This window comes from Lissotriton helveticus, chromosome 3_1 (genome assembly GCF_964261635.1).
Source record: "Lissotriton helveticus chromosome 3_1, aLisHel1.1, whole genome shotgun sequence".
NCBI lineage: Eukaryota > Metazoa > Chordata > Amphibia > Caudata > Salamandridae > Lissotriton > Lissotriton helveticus.
The window spans coordinates 184,699,588-184,718,995 of NC_136061.1; the positions used below are offsets into that span (position 1 = coordinate 184,699,588).

The window sequence follows — 19,408 nt, forward strand, 5'->3', positions numbered from 1 at the left end:
TTCCTTCTCTTACTTGACAGTTGTTTTACATTGTATTTCGAAATGTATTTTGTTGTTCTTTTGGCTTAATGCTCTACTAAAACTTCACTGCCCCTTCTAGTAAGGCTGCTACCAATTAATCAACTGCTACTTCATCTTTCCCCTTGCACCCCCGCTTACTTTTTATGTTACAGGTATCACTTATGTCTCCTTATTGTATTGTACTCATGCTGTTTCCTCATGTCAATGTTAGTTTGTACAGCCCTCTAATACCCATCTGGGTCTTGTTCGCGCTTCATAAGACTTTTCTAATAAATAAATAACCTTACATAGATTGAGTAATCCCTCAGAGAGCTGGAAAAAGCAGCAATCTCAGACCCTACATTATCTGGAGGACTCAAGAAAGAAAGAAAAAAACATGCAGCTTTGTTATTCTGTCTCCAATGCATAGATCAGAGAAACAGCACACATGGTGGCAGACCGAGTGGGCAGATTGATGGCATGGCTCAAAAAGCACTTGCCTTCTCTTCTTATGCCTTCCACCCCTTCTGGGGTATATGTCCTCAACTAGGACTCTCCAGCCATCTCTGTTCTCTGCTTTTCTTTCAGTCTGACTCCAGGTGTAGCTCATCGCCTTGCAATAAGCCTCAAGGACTCAATGCCAGGTGTTTCTTGGCCCTTCTCTTTTCCTTTTCACTTGATGGTTCCAGGTCAGGGCTTGGCTTGTGGTGTTACATGCAGGCTTGCGGAGGATGTGACCTACCCAGCCTCATTGTTTTTTAATGATTTCTTCATGGACAGGGGTTTTGGGAAGTCTGCGGCCATAGGCCGTTGCTGCTGATTTGGAGGAATTGAAGATGGTATGGACTTTGTCAGTGGTGGTCATTGTTCTCTTCCAAGTGTCTGTTCCATACAATAAAACCGATTTTATAATGGTGTTTTTAAAAAAAAGCCTGATCTTGGTTTGCAGTGTTAGGTCCTTTAATCAATCATTGCACATACACTGGATCCTATTTTCTCTTACTTGTCCAAGCTGGAAGTAGACCAACCTATCCCCCTTATCTGGTCTGGTTATTAGGACATACCCCCACAAGCGTTTTTAACATCGCTAATGCAAAAATCTACTGTAGGCAAGCAGGTTAAGATCCGGGATTGGGCCAAGGTTACTCCTGCGGCTTTTACAGAGGTTTTGGCTAAGAATTGTCCTTTCTTAAGTGAATGTTTAGACACTGCTAAGGGGCAATTGGAGGGATGGATAACAGGCGCATTTGATCTAATTGCACCTGTAATTAACCATATTGTCAGGTGCACAAAACCCTCGCAAAATGGTTCAATGAGGAGCTATTTCTAGGAAAAAAGGCCCGCAAATGCTTTAAATAGGTTTGGTGCTGTACCTTTAACACTAGGGATCAAGACAATTACCTTGGAGCCCTGAAGGAATACCACAAACAGATTAGGGTTACACGCAGGCATTTCTACACGAAAACAATTGAGCAGGCTCAAACGCCTCCCGTGAACTACTCTCTTTTGTAAAATTATTATACTCTTTGGATTGAGTGTCAGCATCCATGACTTCCTCAATAGTCAGCTGTAATTCAATCGCACAATTCTTCTCTGACAAACTCCCCGCTATTTGTGGCACCTTTCCGGAGGTGGTCAGAGATGCACCGGGTCTGCCCTTTTTTCTCTAAAATGGCTGAGAAATATATTAATAAACAGCTATGGAGCTTCATCGAGGCCAGGGAACTGTTCCATGTGACCCAGTCGGGGTTCAGACCAGTTTAGTACAGAGTCTGCATTGCTGTTCGCTTCGGAATCCCTCCTGCAGGTTGTGGATGAGGGAAATGCTTGCCACTAATAATGCTGGATCTCAGTGTGGCTGTTGATACCCTGTCTGACAGCCTTCTGCTTGAACGGCTGTGAAACTGCGGTATCATAGCCTTGCTGTAGTTGGCCTCTTTCCAGCAGAATCCCACATTTCAGGTGTCTCAAAAACCTTTCTGTTCTGAGGCCTTTCCGTTGCGACAGGGGCCACCACAGGGCTCTGCTTTGAGCTCCACTCTATTCAACCTCTATATGTGCACCCTCGCTGATATCGAGCGCTAAGGTAATATTGTGTCGTATGCCAATGATATGCAGCTTATTATTAACCTGTCCCAGGACAAAAGAGGCACTGCAGCTCTGTTCAGGTCATGTCTGTCAGCTGGCTGAGTGGATGAACCATAGTTGCCTTCAACTAAATGCCGGAAAAACTGAGGTACTTAATCTAGGGAAGAAGCCATCTCTCTATCTGGTCTTCTGCCTGATGGTCGGATGCATTTGGAACACTACCTGATCCCAAGGCAAAAGTTAAGAACTTTGGCATTTGGTTTGACACAAGTCTCTCATTTGACAATCAGATCACCAGTCTAGCGGGGAAATGTTTTGGAATCTTGAAAATTCTGAAAAAGATACTGCCATTTCTATCAGAAGCTGCCAGAAAGTCAGTAGTTCTGGCTTTGATAACATCAAGGCTAGACTACTGCAATGTGCTGTATATGGGGGACGTACTATATAAACTACAGAGACTGCAGAGGGTGCAGCATGTGTCTTCGCATCTGTTGCTTATGCTTCTGAGACATTCATCTACGGATCCTGCTCTTGCCAAATTACATTGTTTCCATTGGGCAAGAGTGTCTGTTAAAGCCATGTGCTACTGCCACAGAAATTTGAATGGAAAAAGGCCTCAATATATGCATCCTCTTGTAAAACTGTCCCTACCCAGTAGGAGGCTGTAGTGATGGTAGTCCGCAGCCAGGATGAGGTTTTATGTAGATTTATTAAGTTCAGTTACAGGTATTTGAGTTATAGAGATACAGCCCCACCAGGAGAAGTCTGCCTGCTGCTGAACCCATACTCCAACTGACACACTCAAGCATCCAGGCACCCAAACATTCCATTCAAGACTCTCACACCAACATTCAATGCATCACATGCACAGTGAATGAGCAGCTAGGGAGAAAGTAACCAGATAAATACAATACAGGTTACAAGAGAGGCTTAGGTCCACAGGGGCCTTTCTGGCCATTATCCCTACTGTAAAAAGAGCTTGTATTTGAGACTGCTCCTTTAGCTGGCTGGCAGTGGAATGCCTTGCCCCTGGTACTCAGACAAGAAAGCTCTGAATTGATCTTTCGAATGAGACTTAAAACCTTATTATTTGGACTGGAGCTTGCCTTATAGGTGTTGCCTGAGCATAAAGTTCTAGCATGGGGACACTTTGGCTGAAGTAACAAGGCGCTCTTTATTATTATTATTATCGATTTATATAGCGCGGCTAATCACCCAGTGGGGTATCCAGGCATTAGAGGCTCAGTCAAACTGTCTGGTCCGTAGCTGCAGGGGGATGTCGTTCCATGTCTTGGCTGTGAGGTAGGGGAAGGAGTATCCTCCACTTCTGCTTGGGTGAATATGGGGGTGTGGGTGTGGGAGAGGAACATGGAGTGTAGCTGTCTGGAAGGATGGTGGAAGGTGAGGCATTGGTTGATGTGAAGTATGCGTGGGTCAACAGTTGAAATTGGCATCTTCTTTTTATGGGGAGCCTGTAGAATTTTCTGAGATAGGGGGTAATGGGAGTTTGACAAGCGAAGTCGAGGAAGAGCCTGGCTGCAGCATTCTGTATGGTCTGAAGTATCTGTATCAGGTGGGTGGAGATCCCTGATTAGAGAGTGTTGCCATAGTCCAGTCGGCTGGTGAAAAGGGCTTGTGTGATGTTGTGTCATGTCTTGGAGAAGCCACTTGAAAATTCTTTGTAGCATGTGCAAAGTGAGGAAGCAGGCAGAAGAGACCATGGCATTCTGGGTATTCACGGTCAGTTTGATGTTCAGGATGATGCAGATATTTCCAGCATGTTCAGTGGGTGTGAGTGGTGGCCCTAGATCCGGGGGCCACCAGAAGTTGTACCAGGTAGTGATGTAATTGACAAAGATGAGTACTTCCCTTTTGCAGAGTTCAGCTTCAGGCAGTTGTCCTTCATCCATGTTGTGAGGCTGATCATGCACTTGAAGTTGGTTCTGGTGGTTGTGGGATCTTCGGAGAGAGAGGATGAGGTGGGTGTCGTCAGCATAAGAAATTATGTTAATCCGTGGGATCGAACGATGTTGGCCGGGGGGAGTGGGGTGTCATGTAGATGTTTAAGAGAGTTGGGCTGAGGGATGATCCTTGGGGGACGCTGCATATGATGTCTTTGGGTTCAGAGGTGAACTGTGGTGAGCGGCTCTTCTGAGTTCTTCCGGTGAAGAAGTAGGCAATCCATTTGAGTGTTTTTCCTTGTATTCCGATGTAGTGCAGTCTTGTGATGAGTATTCTTGGGATACGGTGGTCTGCCGCATGTCGAGGAGGATCAATGTTGCCATGGATGTAATTTGTTGCGGCTATCAGAGCGGTCTCTGTGCTGTGATTCCTGCAGAATTCAGACTTAGAGGTGTTGGGGAGGTGGTTCTGTTCCAGATGGTTTGTAAGTTGTTTGTTGATGGCTTTCTCCAGGACCTTGGCCAGGAAGGGGGGCAGGGAGATGGGGCAGTAATGTTTTAGTTCACTGGGGTTGGTTGATGGATTCTTGAGTAGTGGTTTGACCTCGGCATCTTTCCAGTCTTTGGGGAATGTGGCCATGGTTAGTGAGGTGATGAACAGAGTGTTGAATTGAGTTTGAGGCTGATCCGGTGGCTTCTTAGATTGAAGAAGTGATGTGGACAAGAACCGTGGAAGCTCCTGTTTTCATGATGGTGGTGATGTCCTGGGGGATTAGTTGGTTCCATGTGGTCAGCTGGTGGTCGTTTGTGGTTGCAGTGAGGGGATGAAAGTAGAGGGAGTCTGTCTGCAGGGGCTATGGTTCGAAGTTTCTGTAAATGGTGATGATCTTGTTGTGGAAAGAGTTGGTGAGGTAATCGCAGAGTTCTTGAGAAGGGGTTATGCTGTTTTCTGTGCAGAGGGGTTGGAGAACTCCATTACTATCATGAAGAGTTCTTTGATGTGTTTTGAGTTGGAGTTTATCCTATGAGCAACGGCATTCTTATTATTTTTTTTATGGAGTTTTATTTAGCGAAAACTTGACCCGAGGGTATCGGGTATTGGAGCGCTTAACACAAGCACAAGTTGTTACATGAGGACACATTTTTGTTAGGCACGGGGAGATTAAGTGATTTGCCCAGAATCACAGGATGTTGCGCATACTTGTCGAGACTCAAACCCCCGCTTCCCCAGATTTTAGGTCGACCGCCCTAGCCGTTAGGCCAACTCCTCTCCCCAAACAGCATCCTGTGGTAGTGGTTGAGTGAGGATTTGAAGATGAACCTGTCGGATGTGTTCTTGCTTGGATGCCAACTTTCTTTTTCTGTTCTCAGTTCTTCAGTGTACCATCTTGCTTGATTGGTGGATTTCATATGCCTGTTGGTCTTGATGGGGGGATGCTGTTAGCACTGTTGGTTATCCAGGTGTTAAAGTTCTTGACGGCGTCTGGGTTGAATATGTTGAGGGCGTTGGTCCATTGTGCCTTTGTCACTTTGCTCCAGCTGCAGTGGGGAGCATTGGATGGTGAGATGTTGGCGGTATGCTGCTGGAGATGTTGAAGTGGATAATGGAGTAGTCGTTCAAGGTGAGTTCAGTGACGTGGTTGTATTGGACTAGATTGTTCAAAGTGAAGAAGGGATCCAGTGTGTGTCCTGCGGTGTTAGTCGGCTCGTTAACGAGTTGGGTGAGGCCAATGTTGTTCAGGCTGTAGAGGAGATTGGTGGTGTTGTGGCTGTTGAGATCATCAAGGTGGAAGTTTAGGTTGTGAAGGAAGATGTAGTTATTATATTATATGGCAAGAAGGGGATGATGTCGGTGATAATGTTGCAGAAGCTGGGACATGGTATGTAGGTGAGGTTTCCCCTGATGGTGGATTTGCTGTCTGTTTGGAGTTGAGACGTTCTAAGCATGGGTTGGCATTGTCAGTGGTGGTGGTGCCCTGGTAGGTTTCCTTGTGAATGATGGTGATCCCTCCTCCAGGTCTGTTGCTGCTCTCTCAGCTTGTGACTTTGTATCCTTTGGGTGATGCTGCGGCAACGTCGAGGGATAACGAAGGGGTGAACCAGGTTTTGGTGAGGAAGACAACATCGGGGAGAGGGTGTGTTGTGGAGGATGCAGGCGAGCTGTGGTTGTACTTGGATTGTGCAGGTGGTGGGCGGTGGGTGCTGTGCTTGTGTGCGAGTCGTTGTGAGAGAAAGAGTAGGTAAAAGTTCCTAACGTAGAATTTAGTGAGGCATGGTTACTGAGTATGCTGGGGAGTCCGGGATCCAGGGCACGGAGTTCGGTGGCAGTGTTGCTGCATAGGGGCGGGAACCAGGGTTCCTGCTGCTGGGTGCGTTCCCAGCACAGATGGGCTCCCTTTTGGCTCGCCTTCAGTGCACCAGGGGTGCAGCCACGCTGCGGCCGTCTTTAAGTAAGTAAGTGCGAGGGGTGCTGGGAGGCGGTGGGTAGGGCTAACGGGAGGTGGGGAAGCAAGACGGGAGTGACAGCAGTGGAGTGCGAGGGTGGGGAAAAGGACAGAAAACTGCAGCGGAAATGGGGCAAAACAGTAAGAGAGGCAAAGCCAATTGGCAAAAGATAAAAAGGGAAAAAGAGGTAAAACAGAGCGTAGAACACAAAGAAAGGGAAATGGAAAAAAGTGGCTAAAGAGACAATCGGAAAATTAAGCGCCAGATGTACAAAGCTATTCAGCATTTCTTAACGGGACTAATCGCTAGTTTGGTCCATTCAGAAAAGCTAAATAGACATTTGCCATGTACAAAGGCCGTTCGAGAATCGCAAAATGCAATTTCTACCTCGTAGAAATCGCATTTTTCTACCTAGTAGAAATCACAGTTTGTGACATCCTAATAAGAAATCGCTAAAAGGGATTTTCTATTTGTGATTTCCAATGCACATTTACAAAGCATTTCCTAAATGCGAATTGGACATTTAGGAAATGCTATTACCTTAGACTCACATTCAATGGTAACCATGTGCAATTTTAAAAGAAGCTAACATGTTTTATTTAAGTGCAATAGAGCAGACACATGGCCCTAGAACATGTGTACACTTTACATGTGCACCACTTGTTTCGGGGTGCAGCAAGGGGGGCCTTAGGCCAAATGTCACCCTTGCTTTAGCATTTCAACATTTACATTACCTATTAGGAAATCGCAATTTAGGAAATAGAAAACCATTTGTATTTATGGGCCAAAAGGTCCATAGGAAATAATGATTTGGTATTACCTAAATAACGATTTCCTAAAAGCAATTCTTACTCTGTAGGAATCTATTAGGGAATCTCTATTTTCTTTGGAGTCTCTATTTAGGAAATGCAAAATAGGTATTTATGTTTAAAGTATTTTATTGCAAGATTATCAACAAAGACAGAGTACAAACAGTGTGAAACTTGTCGTCTAAGAGTCGCAAATCAGAGTCTCCGCTCCCAGGGTGCCATCAGAATGCTAAACTGTACAGTCAATACACATTGTGGAGCCACGTGCTAAGTTAAAAGGCTATGACGACTGACACCCGAACCAAAACCCCCCCAACTGCCCCCCGCCCTACCCTCCCCCGGAACCACCCCAGCCTCCCCTCCCCCCCTTCCCCCCCCCACCCCCCCTCCCACCGCGTCACCCCCCCTCCCCCCCGTATGTGCTGAGCCACTGTCTTGCTCCTTCCACACTCCCGCGACCGCATCTCGCCTCACATCGCAGATACGCACACCGCAATTAAACCTGCGGAGAAGTCAAGGACGTAAGTCTCATGAGCCTGAGGTATCGAGGGCAGGTAATTTCCTTAAACTCCGACTGCAGTAGGGTGAGAAAAGGCTGCCACAATTCCTCCAGCTTGTCTACCTCACCCGCCACCGTTAGGGACAGTTTCTCCATACCCAGAACGTGCCACAACCTGTGTAACCAGCCTGTAATGTTGGGAATAGTGGTGGTGCGCCAATAAATGAGTATAATCTGTACCGCAGAACCCTGAGCGATCGCTATTTGCCTACCCCTTCTGGATCTGAGAGGATACATCAACCCGTTAGGCAACCCCAATAGGACATAGGCGGGAAAACGAGGCAGTTCAATATCAAAGCACTGGTCAATCTCATTTAAGACCTCTTCCCAATATGGACCTAGCAATGGGCAGTCCCACAGTATATGTGTCAGTGTACCAATCTGTCCGCACTCGCGCCAACAGGTGTTCGGGATGACGTGGTTCATCTCATGGAGTCGTTGAGGTGTGTAGTACCAGTATGTGGTTATTTTAGTGAAGGTCTCGGTGAGCCCGGTGTGATATGCCGAGTGACGTGCGCGGTAGGAGATGTCGTCACATTCCTTGTGACTTAGTTCCCTCCCTAGTTCCCGCTCCCAGCGGCTCCGACCGGGATTATAGATGTGAAAGGGGGGGGGGCTGCAACAGTTTGTAAAGGTCTGAGACTAGCTTGGCATCCGATGAACGTGTCGCCAGCCACATCTCGTAGGGCGTAAGGTTCCGATCGGCGAGGTCACGTACCGTCCGTTGCAGCGCCCAGTGGCGAACCTGTAGATATCGTAAACGCTCAGTCTCAGGCAGGTCGTATTCACGTCGGAGGTCTTGGAACGACACGATTCCCTCAGGACCGTACATGTGAACCAGAGCGCAGCATTTGGCCACACGCCAAAGCGAGAACGCGCCAGGTTCCATCCCGGGTTGAAAGTCAGGATTCCCAAACAAGGGTGTAAGCGGCGACGGGAAGGTGGTAAATTCCCGAGTGGCATTCACGGCGTCCCACACTCTGAGAGGAACTTGCGTGATCAAGGACGCGTAAAGATTGGGAGGGCGATGTGATCTGCGCATGAAGGGTATCTCCTGCAAGGTTCTACCCGCCACGGCTTGGTCCTGAAACAGCCAGTGCCTGTCAGATTCCCATTTGCTCCACTCCACAAAATACCTCAGTTGCGCCGCCTGAAAATACTTGTGGAGATCCGGTATAATGAGTCCCCCGGATTCCGGGGCTAGCATAGAGAAGGTCCTTTTAAGCCTCGGCTTACGTCCTTGCCAGACAAAGCGGGCGATGTCAGCCTGCGCTTGTCTAATCCAACCCTTCGGGGGCAGGAGAGGCAGGGCCCGAAACAGATACAGAATCTGCGGTAAAAGAGTCATTTTCACCGCCGCGATGCGCCCCAGCATGGATAGAGTGCCCTTGTTCCAGCGGGACAATTCCGCCTTCATCTTTTTGCCCAGTGTCGCGTAATTTGCCGTCGCCATGTCGGCTAAGGAGGGTGCCAATAAGACGCCCAAGTACGGGAGCAGATCTTTAGACCAAGTCATGGGGAAGCGGTTCTGCAACTCAAGTCTCGTTGCAGCGGTCAGCGAGAGGTCTAGGGCAGATGACTTCTTCATGTTCATTTTGAAGCCCGCCACCGCGGCAAAGGCCTCCAGTTCAGCTACGCAGGCCGGGAGAGCGGTCCCCGGGTCATCAAGCATGAGGATCACGTCGTCCGCGTAAAGGCTAATGGTGTGAGTGTTGCCCCCCATCCGGACTCCAGTCACTTGCGGATTCCGGCGGATCCTCTGGGCAAACGGCTCCATATAGAGGGCGAAAAGAAGTGGGGACAGTGGGCACCCCTGCCTGGTCCCCGTTCTATCGCAAAGTGCGCTGAACTGCACCCATTCACCCTCACCACCGCCGACGGGCGTCTGTAACAGTTAAAGACAAGGGAGCTGAATTTCTCCCCTACCCCAAACCTGCAAAGAACTCTCTCAAGGTAAGACCAGCGCACTCGATCGAACGCCTTCTCAGCGTCAACCGATAACAACATGCGATCCCCCGGGACGCGAGAGGCCTTCTCTAGGACGTGTATCACTCTTAGTGTTGTCCACCGTTTGCCGGCCGGGGACAAACCCAGCTTGATCCGGGTCCACAAGTCCCGGTAGATATTGCGCAAGCCGAGTCGCCAGGATCCCCGTATAGAGCTTAAGGTCCACGTTCAACAAGGAGATTGGCCGATAAGAGCCGCACTCAGACCGGTCCTTCCCCGGTTTGGGAATAACCGACACAGTCGCCCGGAGCAAGTCTGGAGGGATAGCTCCTGGTTCCGCGAAGGTGTTATAAAGACGCGTCAACACCGGGACCAGTTCTTGACAAAATGTCTTGTAAAAGAGAGGGGTGTACCCATCGGGCCCCGGGGCCTTCCCAGGTTTAAGACGGGTAATGGCCGCAATCACCTCCTCCGGCCGGATATCCCGTTCCAGGTGTTCCGCCTGATCCGGGGTGAGAGCAGGTAGCTCGACCGACTCAAGGTAATCAGTCTCAACCAATGCTGAGGGGGGTTCGCCTGCGTATAAGTCAGCGTAGAACCGGCGGAATTCTTCCGCAATCCGAGGGTCCTCCGCAACGGTCTCTCCGGTGGAGGTCGACAGCTCCGCAACCCGCTGACGTTGATGTTTCACCCGGAGCTTGTTCGCCAGGAGGCGGCCGCACCTATCTCCACCAGTGTAGTATGTATGTTTCAGGCGCAGCGCTGCATATTCCTCCATGTCCAGCGCGGAGAGCATTTTCCAGGCTGCCTTAAGTTGCTTCCAAATTCTAGGGGCCCCTGTTCTTTGATGCATCTGTTCCAGCTCCCGCACCCTGGCGGTAAGTTCATCTCGTTTTTGTTGTCGGTCTCTATTTTCCGCTGACGAGGTGGCGATGAATTCCCCACGAAGCACCGCCTTCAAGGCGCCCCATTGCGTTGCGCGTGAGGTATCCCCGTTTTCGTTATGGGACCGAAAGTCGGCGATCGCGTCCCGTATTTGTTTCACCACCACTTGCTTATGCAGCAGGGTGTCCCTGAGGCGCCAGACTCCCCGAGTGGGTGACACCGGCGGCAGTTGAAAGGAGCCTGTCACCGGGGCATGATCCGATAATGTGAGTACCCCAATGTCAGAATCCGTCGCAAGTGCGGCCATCGGCCCCGTAACCAGGATATGATCCAATCTCGCGTACGTCCGGTGTGCGTTTGAGTAATAAGAATAGGCCCGGGCAGTCGAATGTAGGCGTCCCCAGAGATCATGCAGGTCAAGATCGCCTAGGTGAGAGCGACAGAGGTCTGAGAACTCCCCTGTGTGTGGGCGTCGCTGTGCCGACCTGTCCATGAGGGAGTCAAAGACCATGTTCAGGTCCCCCCCAACGATCACGTGTCTGTCCGGTGTAGTCGCTATGTTCTCGAGGGCTGTTTGTAAGAACAGGTTTTGATGGTCATTCGGGCTGTAGATGGAACCTACAGTAAACAGGAACCCCCCCGAGTTTGAGCCTGTAAGCAAGGAGCCTCCCTTTCTGCTCCGCAACTTTGTGTAGGACCTCCCCCTTAAATGACCTAGATATTAAGATGGCTACCCCCGCAGTCTTGGTAGGCCCCGAGGAAAAGAGCTGTACTGGGAATTTCGGTGACCTCATCCTAAGGCAGTCACGTGACAGGAGGTGAGTTTCTTGTAAAAGGCAGATGTCCGCCCGGGTGTTTGCAAGTAGGAATAATATCGCTCTACGTTTGACTGGGTTGTTTAGCCCTTTCACATTGAGAGTGACTACCTTAAGGGCCATGAGTAGTTGTCCCACAAAAAGCGTTCAAAAGAGGCTAAGGCGGGAGTGATCGCTGTGCGCACCAAGGGCGCAAGGCCAGGCAAATGCCGGAACTCAAGAGCACCAGAATCGTAGCGCAGTGCATGCAGTGTGAGGTCAGCGCAAAAATAGCAATAAAGCAACATAAGCCAGCACAAATCCCCCAGTCCCCCCCCCAACATCCCGCAACCAACCCAACTCCCGGCAACTCCACCCCGAACTTCGAGTCCCCGGGTTCACCCTCCCCACTCCCCGTGCCCCCCTCAACCCCCCGGCCCCACCCTTCCCCAACTTCCCATGAGCAAAGATCATAGTCCCAGTCCGGCCCTTATCGGACAAGTCTGTGGTGAGTCAGTTATGTGGACGTCCAGCCACCTCCTGCACCCCCCCCCGCCGCCCCCTCCCCCCCAGAGCCCCCGCACCTGCTGTGAAGATGAGGCCATAAAGATCTCCCCCCGGAGCTTGCTCAGGCCGTCAGGGCCACATCACCAGACGACGTGTCTCTGGATACCTCCAGTATCGCGCTGTCCATTTCAGCTCTGACTGTGGGCGAGTCCGGTCGCGATGACAAACGTGTGGGTCGGCGCCGTCGAACAGTCTGCCAGCCATCCCCGGCAGGGCGCCGGCGGGAGACCGTGGGAGTGTCGGTGTCCACCACTGTGATCCCCAGCACCTCGCAGGTATCCTGGAGGGACCGGAGTTGATGCAAGGCGCCGTTCCAGCGAAAGATCAGCCGAAAAGGATGGCCCCAGGAATACTGTGTGCCGTGTTCTCTCAAGAAGTCCGTGGCGATCTTGAAGGATTTGCGCTTTTGAAGGGTGATCGTGGATAAGTCTTGAAACAGCGCCACTGGATGGCTCCGGAACTGCAGTGGTTGGCGACGCCGTGCCTCTCGAATGATCCGTTCCTTCAAGGGGAAGTCCGGTAGGAACGTCAAAATGTCCGGGGCTGGCGCCGAAGCCCGTCGAGGTGGGCCCACTCTGTGTGCTCTATCAATCCTCACCGGGAAGTCGCTCGGTTCACCTAAGATGTCGCGAAATAGATCTCCCAGATAAGCCGTCATGTCCTCCCCTTCTTCTCCGGATGGAACGCCTCGGACTCTAATGTTGTTGCGCCTGGATCTATTCTCAAGATCCTCCGCGTGGGCCTGGAGGTCAATCTGCTGATCCCTGAGTCGCAGAACCTCCTGCTGCAGGTGCGTTACTTCCTCATCTCGGGTGTGGTTAGTTTCTTCCACAGCAGCTACACGTTCACCGAGGGAGTCGACCTCCCTCCGCACCTCCCGCACTTCCCCAGCCACTTCTTGTTTCAGCACCTGGAAGTCCTCTCTGAGGGTGCTGAATAGCGATTCCAAAAATGAGCGGGTCACTGGGGGTTCCCCACCTTCTGCCCCGCGAGAGCTGGATGGGGGGCTCGGGGCTGGCTGGGTCCTGTCCTGCCTTGGGGTCGCTCTGCTCAGCATATCGGGCAAGGTGCGCTCGCCTTTCTTACCCCCACGGTTGCCAGACATCGTGGGAGTGGGGGGTGTCTGTGTCGTAGAGTGTCACAAGAAGGGGCCAAACCTCGTGGGTCGTGATGAGTGCGGCTGCACTCCGGAGGCTACTGACTCCACAGTCTCTCACAACTGCTCTCTAGGGCGCGGAAAGCATCCAGGACCAACGGTAGCCGGGCTACTTCTCCACCTCCACTGCGCAATGGAACACCACCCGTGGTGACCTCAGCGTGTCCCGAGCAGATGTCGAAGTTCAGGTCCCAGAAAGAGGGGCTGTGGAAACTGTGCAAGCCTGCCCCCTCCAAGGCCAACGCGTTCCACTGTTGCCTCTGCACCGTCCAGTTCAACGTCAAGGCCGAGAACCAGGCACTTCTGGGTCAGCCGCACAGTTCAGTGTCAGCGGCCCACGTGGCGCAGGAGAGGGAGTTCCCAGCTAGATATGGGCCGCAGGCTCTCCGGAGGCCGCCCGAGGGCGGGCAGGGACCGCGCGACCGTGGGCGCTCTCCGGCCGCTGCGCCGGACTCTCGGGTCTTGGGAGGCGCCGGGGAGAGCTCCTCCCGGAACGTGGGCCTCCTAAAGGGGTCTGGGGAATCCCTCACCGTGTCGCCACGGAGGTGGCGCGAATCCATCGTCTCTCCGGTCTGCGTCCCGCTCTCACTCCCTCCAACGGTCTGCGCAGGCCACCAGAGCGCCACCCAGGCCGGGCCCCCAAGGAGTCCAGCCGTATAGTCCAGGGCCGGTAGGCCTTGCGGCGCGGGAAGCAGGGGCCGCCGGCAGGCAGGGCTCCGAAATGAGCGACGGTGCTCCCCAGAAGGCCCGCTGGGGCCCGGTCCAGAAGTGCGTCGGGGCAAGGGCCTCTGTGCAGTGCTCTGGTCACTCCGTGTGCTCACAAGCGCTCCCTGGAGGCTCCGTCGATCCCCTCGGCCCCGCAGTGTGCGGCAGAGGGCCCCAGAAGCCGGCGCCCCGGGGTAGGCCTCCCGGCCCTCCGGATCCCCGGGGTCGCGTAGTCCAGACTCCCCGAGTCCGCCGCTCGGGACTCCGGCCCGCTCCACGCAGGGCCGCCGCGATGTGCTGTCTTGTCCGCTAGGGCGAGCCCCACCTCCGCCTGTCGCCGCACTTCTCCGGGGCTCCGGGGTTCCCCGCCGCTCCGCTGTCGTTCTGCGCGGGGCGGCCCGCAGACGCTCTCCGACCCGGCGGTAGGCCTTCTCATGGGGGCTCCCTCAGCCCGGCTCCATCGCGGTCCACAGGGCACCGGGGATCCCCAGACTGCACCGGCGTTCGTGCACCGAGCACCGTCCCCCACAGGATCCGGGGGAGATCAGCAGGAATAGGCGGTACTAGGGCTCCGGGGTCTCGAGAGCTCGGCAGGAAAGCGTCTTCCTAGCCCGCCATCTTGGCCACCCAAGTATTTAATACATCTGACCCAAAGAGTATATAGAACAGAAAGAAAGGCAAAAGGAAATTGATAAGAGATAAGAAAAGATGAGAAGAGAATCTGGAGGCAAACAGTGGATGAGTGTAAAGAACACAGAGAAGGTGGAAAGGCAGTGGGTGGCTCAGGGTTGTAGCTGTTTAGGAGCTCGACAGCGACAAAGTGACCTGGGTCTGAGGACCTGCTTCTTGGAGATCCAGCTGTTCTTTAACTAAATGAAGGCAGCCCTTGCTTCTTCCAATTCTTGTCTAGACATTGGCATCTGTGCTGACCTGCTTGTCTATGACACTACCCAAGTAGGTTGAGGCCTGACTGCAACTGTCTGGCCATATTAGCTTTCAGGATCTTGTTTTTTTCCTCTGTAGATGTCAAGGCCAAGTTGTGCTGATGTGGCTGCCACATTGTCAGTCTTCTCTTGCATCTGCTGCTGGGTAAGCAAGGGTCGGGCCAGGTTGTCAGTAAAATACAGGTCGTTGTGCTGTGTTTAAGGTGTCCACTGGACCCCATTTCTTCTCCCTTCTGTGGATTTTTTCCTGACCCAGTCTATGGTTAGTAGGAAAAGAAAAAGGGAGAGCAAACAATCCTGGCGTACTCCAGTCCTGACTTGGAAGGCTTCCATGAGTTGTCCTTCATTTACTATCTTGCAGGTCCCTCCCTTGTAAGAATTCCTGATGATTCTTATACGTTTAGCTGGCTCACCATAGTAGTGGAGGAGTTTCCAAAGGGTCTCTCTGTCTACACTGTTTAATGCCTTCTCATAGTCATTGAATTTGACATAGATAGGGGAGTTCCATTCCATTGACTGCTCAATGATGATGCACAGTGTTGCATTCCGGACTGTGCAGGATCTATGTTTGTGGAAGGCTGCTTGCCGGTCTCCCAAGTCAGCATCGACTTGTTCCTTTATTCTGTTCAAGATGACTCTGTTGAACACTTTACCTGCAGTTGATAGAAGAGTTATACCTCTGTACTTTGCACAGTTGCTCAAGTCACCTTTCTTGGGGATCTTTTTTTTTTATAAATATTTTTATTATTTTTCAAAGAAAAAGAAACAAATACCAGGTGATTTACATCGCAAGATGAAAGGATAAACAGTATACATACAGGGCCTAGTGAACGAAGAACCATCAATAAAGCATACGCAGCAGCTACCCCAGGGATGTGGCCGCATTACATTCAGGATAACCAGACCATGCCCACCCCAAACCCCACCTCCCCGGAAACAGGATAAACATTGAGCAGCAAACCAAAATAGGAGGGGGGAGGGTATCACAGTGAAATGATACGAGGCTACAGCCACATCCCGAATACAACCATGAATTACGTCACCACTGACTGAGTTCTGCAATAATACCCTCACCAGAACCCATCCACCCCAAAACACTAAAGCGTGCCACAATGAGACCACCCATATCAGGATTATAAAGGATTTTAAACACAAAAACTACAAACACTAACTAGACGAACACCCTACCCCCCCCCCTGCACCCCTGCATATGGTTTGTGCCTATCCCCAACTAGCAGTGTGCCTGTCGCCCCATCTAACTAATACTACAAAAAGTAAATGTGGAGGAGGACATTTCAGTGCGGGCCCGCGGGCCCTCCTCCCCCACGCCAGAACCACGGATCCCCAGAATGATACACATGACTAAATCAAGAAGCAATATTAAAACGAAACCGGGGAAACAAACAGCACCCGACCTCCCGGAAATACGTTGACGAATCCCTCTTCAAAAAACCCCCATGTCGCCAAGCCGCAACAATCAGTTTCAACCTTGACCCTTCCGATCAGTCTTGCAAGCCCCTTCCGGACAGGCTATCACCTCCGCAGGATAGTTAATGTGCAGAAACAGTTCAATAAAGTTCCTTCCGAGACAAGGCAAAGTTATAAAGTCACTGGGAACTCTGTCGGCATCAACGATGATCCTCATCGACAAGAGCTCACGATGACGTTGTCCCTGCAATCGTTGTGAAGGTGTTGGAGAGGGGAAAAACACTGTTTCATTCCGGAGATAATTCCCATCAAGTGTGTCCGGAAGGGAAGCACCAGTCGATCCAAACATAGTAGGCAATGATGGTGGGCTTGGCGATCCATGGTGAGCATCGAGTGCACGGTCGTCGGCTATCATAGTACCATGAAGCTCCGACACCTCTCGTGGCACAGGGCACACTGCCGTTACAGGGACCTCTGTGGGCTGTATAGACCTAACAGGATACTGGAACGAATCAGGGTCCGGTCCTTCCTGCCCATGTCCCATTGGGACCGATATCTTTTTCTGAATGATGGATTCCACCTGGGAATTTAGTGCCCAGAGTGCTGCCAGTACAGGCCGAATCGACGGTTCAGACCCAATCCGTCCCACCGAATATTGTTCCGAATCGACCATGTTCGCGTCCCCCAGAGGCACCGGTTTCCCCGGGGGAGCGGCAATATCGGGACGGACTGGAACGGAGGGAGACCGAGGAATTATCACGGCCATAGGACAAGCTCTGGTACCGCAAACGAAGACTCCGAACCGGCAAACACCAGCGGCGGGGAAACGGGTCTCCGGGTCAGGGGCCTCCGCCCACAGCCACAGTCGTGCCTCGTCAATCCTCCATCAATTGTAGGTCAGGGCAACAACCGCCGTCAAAATCGGGCAAAAAATTTCTCCACATTCAAGGACCGGACCCTGTCGATCACCCACAGCCTATGTTATTCAACTGGAACCCGGCTGGGCCAGTACTGGAGTCCCTGGCTCACAAGCTGGTGTAGGCCCCAAATTAAAACTCGACGTAACTCCGTCCACCAAGCTGGTAAAAATCCCGGGATCGCTCCAAAGTACAACACAAAAGTTCGCACACCCAGAGGCAGGGTGTAAATTCAGGATTTGTAGCAGGATTATCCGGCTGGGGACGGAGGTTGGCGGAGCCGGGAGCCTATGCGGCCATCTTGGTTGCTAGCATAGCTCCTCCTTCTTTCTTGGGGATCTTGATGAGCAATCCCTCCTTCAAATCTGATGGCACCTTTTCTCTTCCTATATGCTTCCAAACATGCGGTGGATAATGTCTACTGATGTTTTAATGTCTACCTTCAGTGCTTCCATAGGAATACTATCAGGTCCTGCTGCCTTCCCATTTCCCAGATGTATGATGGGTTGTCGCATTTCTTCTTTGGTTGGTCTGCTGCAGTCGATTTGCAAGTCCTTGTTGGCTGGCTGTATGTCTGTTGGAGACTGTGGCACGCGTTTATTCAGCCGCTCTTTAAATTGCTCCACCCATCTTCGTTGTTGGCTGTCGTTCCCAATTATTTTCTTCCCAGCTTTGTCTTTTACTGGTCATTCTGGCTTTCTGTGGCTGCTGTTAAGTCTGGGTATATCATAGAGTTCTTTTAAGTGTCTATGGTTTGCTTCTTCCTGGGCTTGGGGTCTTGGTGTACTTACCCTGAGGTTTTGCTTTTTCTGCTCTTGCTCAGTTTATATTGACTGCTGCTTTCTTTGCCTTCCTCTCTTGGATTTTGTGGAGAGTCTCGGAGGAGATCCATTCTTTATGCAGGTGTTTCTTGAGGCCCGGTACATCCTGTCTGGGTGATATCACTATTTCTTTAATCTCTTGCCACTGACTTTCTACTGGATCTCTGTCGTCGTCTAGTTCTTGCAGGACTTGAAACTTGTTGCAGAGGGTTACTAAGTATTCACTGTATTTCTATACATCTTTCAGGAGAGTCGAGTTATATAGCTGGTGTTGGTTTGATGATTCTATCCATGCTTTCTTCAGCTTTAGCCTGACACAACAAGGTAATGGTCTAACGTCAAATCTGCTCCCCTCATCACTCTCATTTCCTGTAGGGACCTCCAGAACTTCTTGCAGACATGATCAATCTGATACTCTGTTGAATGGTCTGGTGACACCCACGTTGCCTTGTGTACTGTGTCTGGGAATACACTATCGCCTATCACCAGACTGTTCAGGGAGCTGAGATATGTGAGCCTTTCACCATTCTCGTTCATGTCGCCAAGGGCCATGGTTGCCCATTGGTTCTTCATATCCGATGTTGTCACTTCTAATCTTGGTATTGAGGTCCCCCATCAGTACAGTGATGATTGTCTCAGGGTGCTTCTCCAAGATGGACTGGAGCCTGTTGCAAAACTATTCTTTTGCCTCTACTTTGCTGTCATTTGTAGGTGCATAGCACTGGATAACATTCATGTTGATCCTCTTTTTCTTTGTGCTGAAGGTCGCTACGATGATTCTGGGACTGTGGGCTTCCCATTCAGTCAGAGCTCTGTTGATTGTTGGTGTTAGCATCAGTGCTACTCCCTGAGTATGTGGGACTTTCTCTTCCTTGTGTACAGAATACAGAAGCATTCCTCCTGGAGACAGTCTTTTCCCTCTGGACTGTGCCCATCCGGTCTCACTGATTCCAAGCAAGGCATGGTTGTATCCTTTAATTTCAGCTACCACTTGGGCTGCCTTGTCTGTCTTGTACATGGGCCTTCACGCTCCATGTCCCAATGGTGATGGTCTTGGTGTTAAGCAGGTGGATTGGCTTAGTGGCTTTCAGGGATCTCAGGCTTTCACCACAAGGTGACATAGATCTCTGTGAAGGAGATTCCCCTCTCCTCAAGGCTGGGATGTATGTTTGTCTTTGGTTGGCATTTCTGTAGCGAGGATTTGGGCACGGCGGGCTAGCTAGCCCCATGCATCACCCTCCTCCTTTCGCAGGACTGACCATTGCAGAAGTACTCACCTTCAGACAACCCAATATTAAACATACGCACACAGCAGGGACAAATAGCACGTACACAAGACACAATTAATGCAGCTTTCAGCAATTATTATGCAGATGTGTACACTTATGTCACACTCCCTGAAGATAACGCCCAAGAACAGTTTTTGGAAAGCATAAGGCGCT

The 19,408-nt window shown here is 51.1% G+C and overlaps 1 pseudogene; it reads right to left on the minus strand.

Moving 5' to 3' along the window:
- Positions 1-634: 634 nt before the first annotated feature.
- On the minus strand, positions 635-19,195 carry LOC144822778 (uncharacterized; annotated as a pseudogene).
- Between the last annotated feature and the right edge of the window lie 213 nt (positions 19,196-19,408).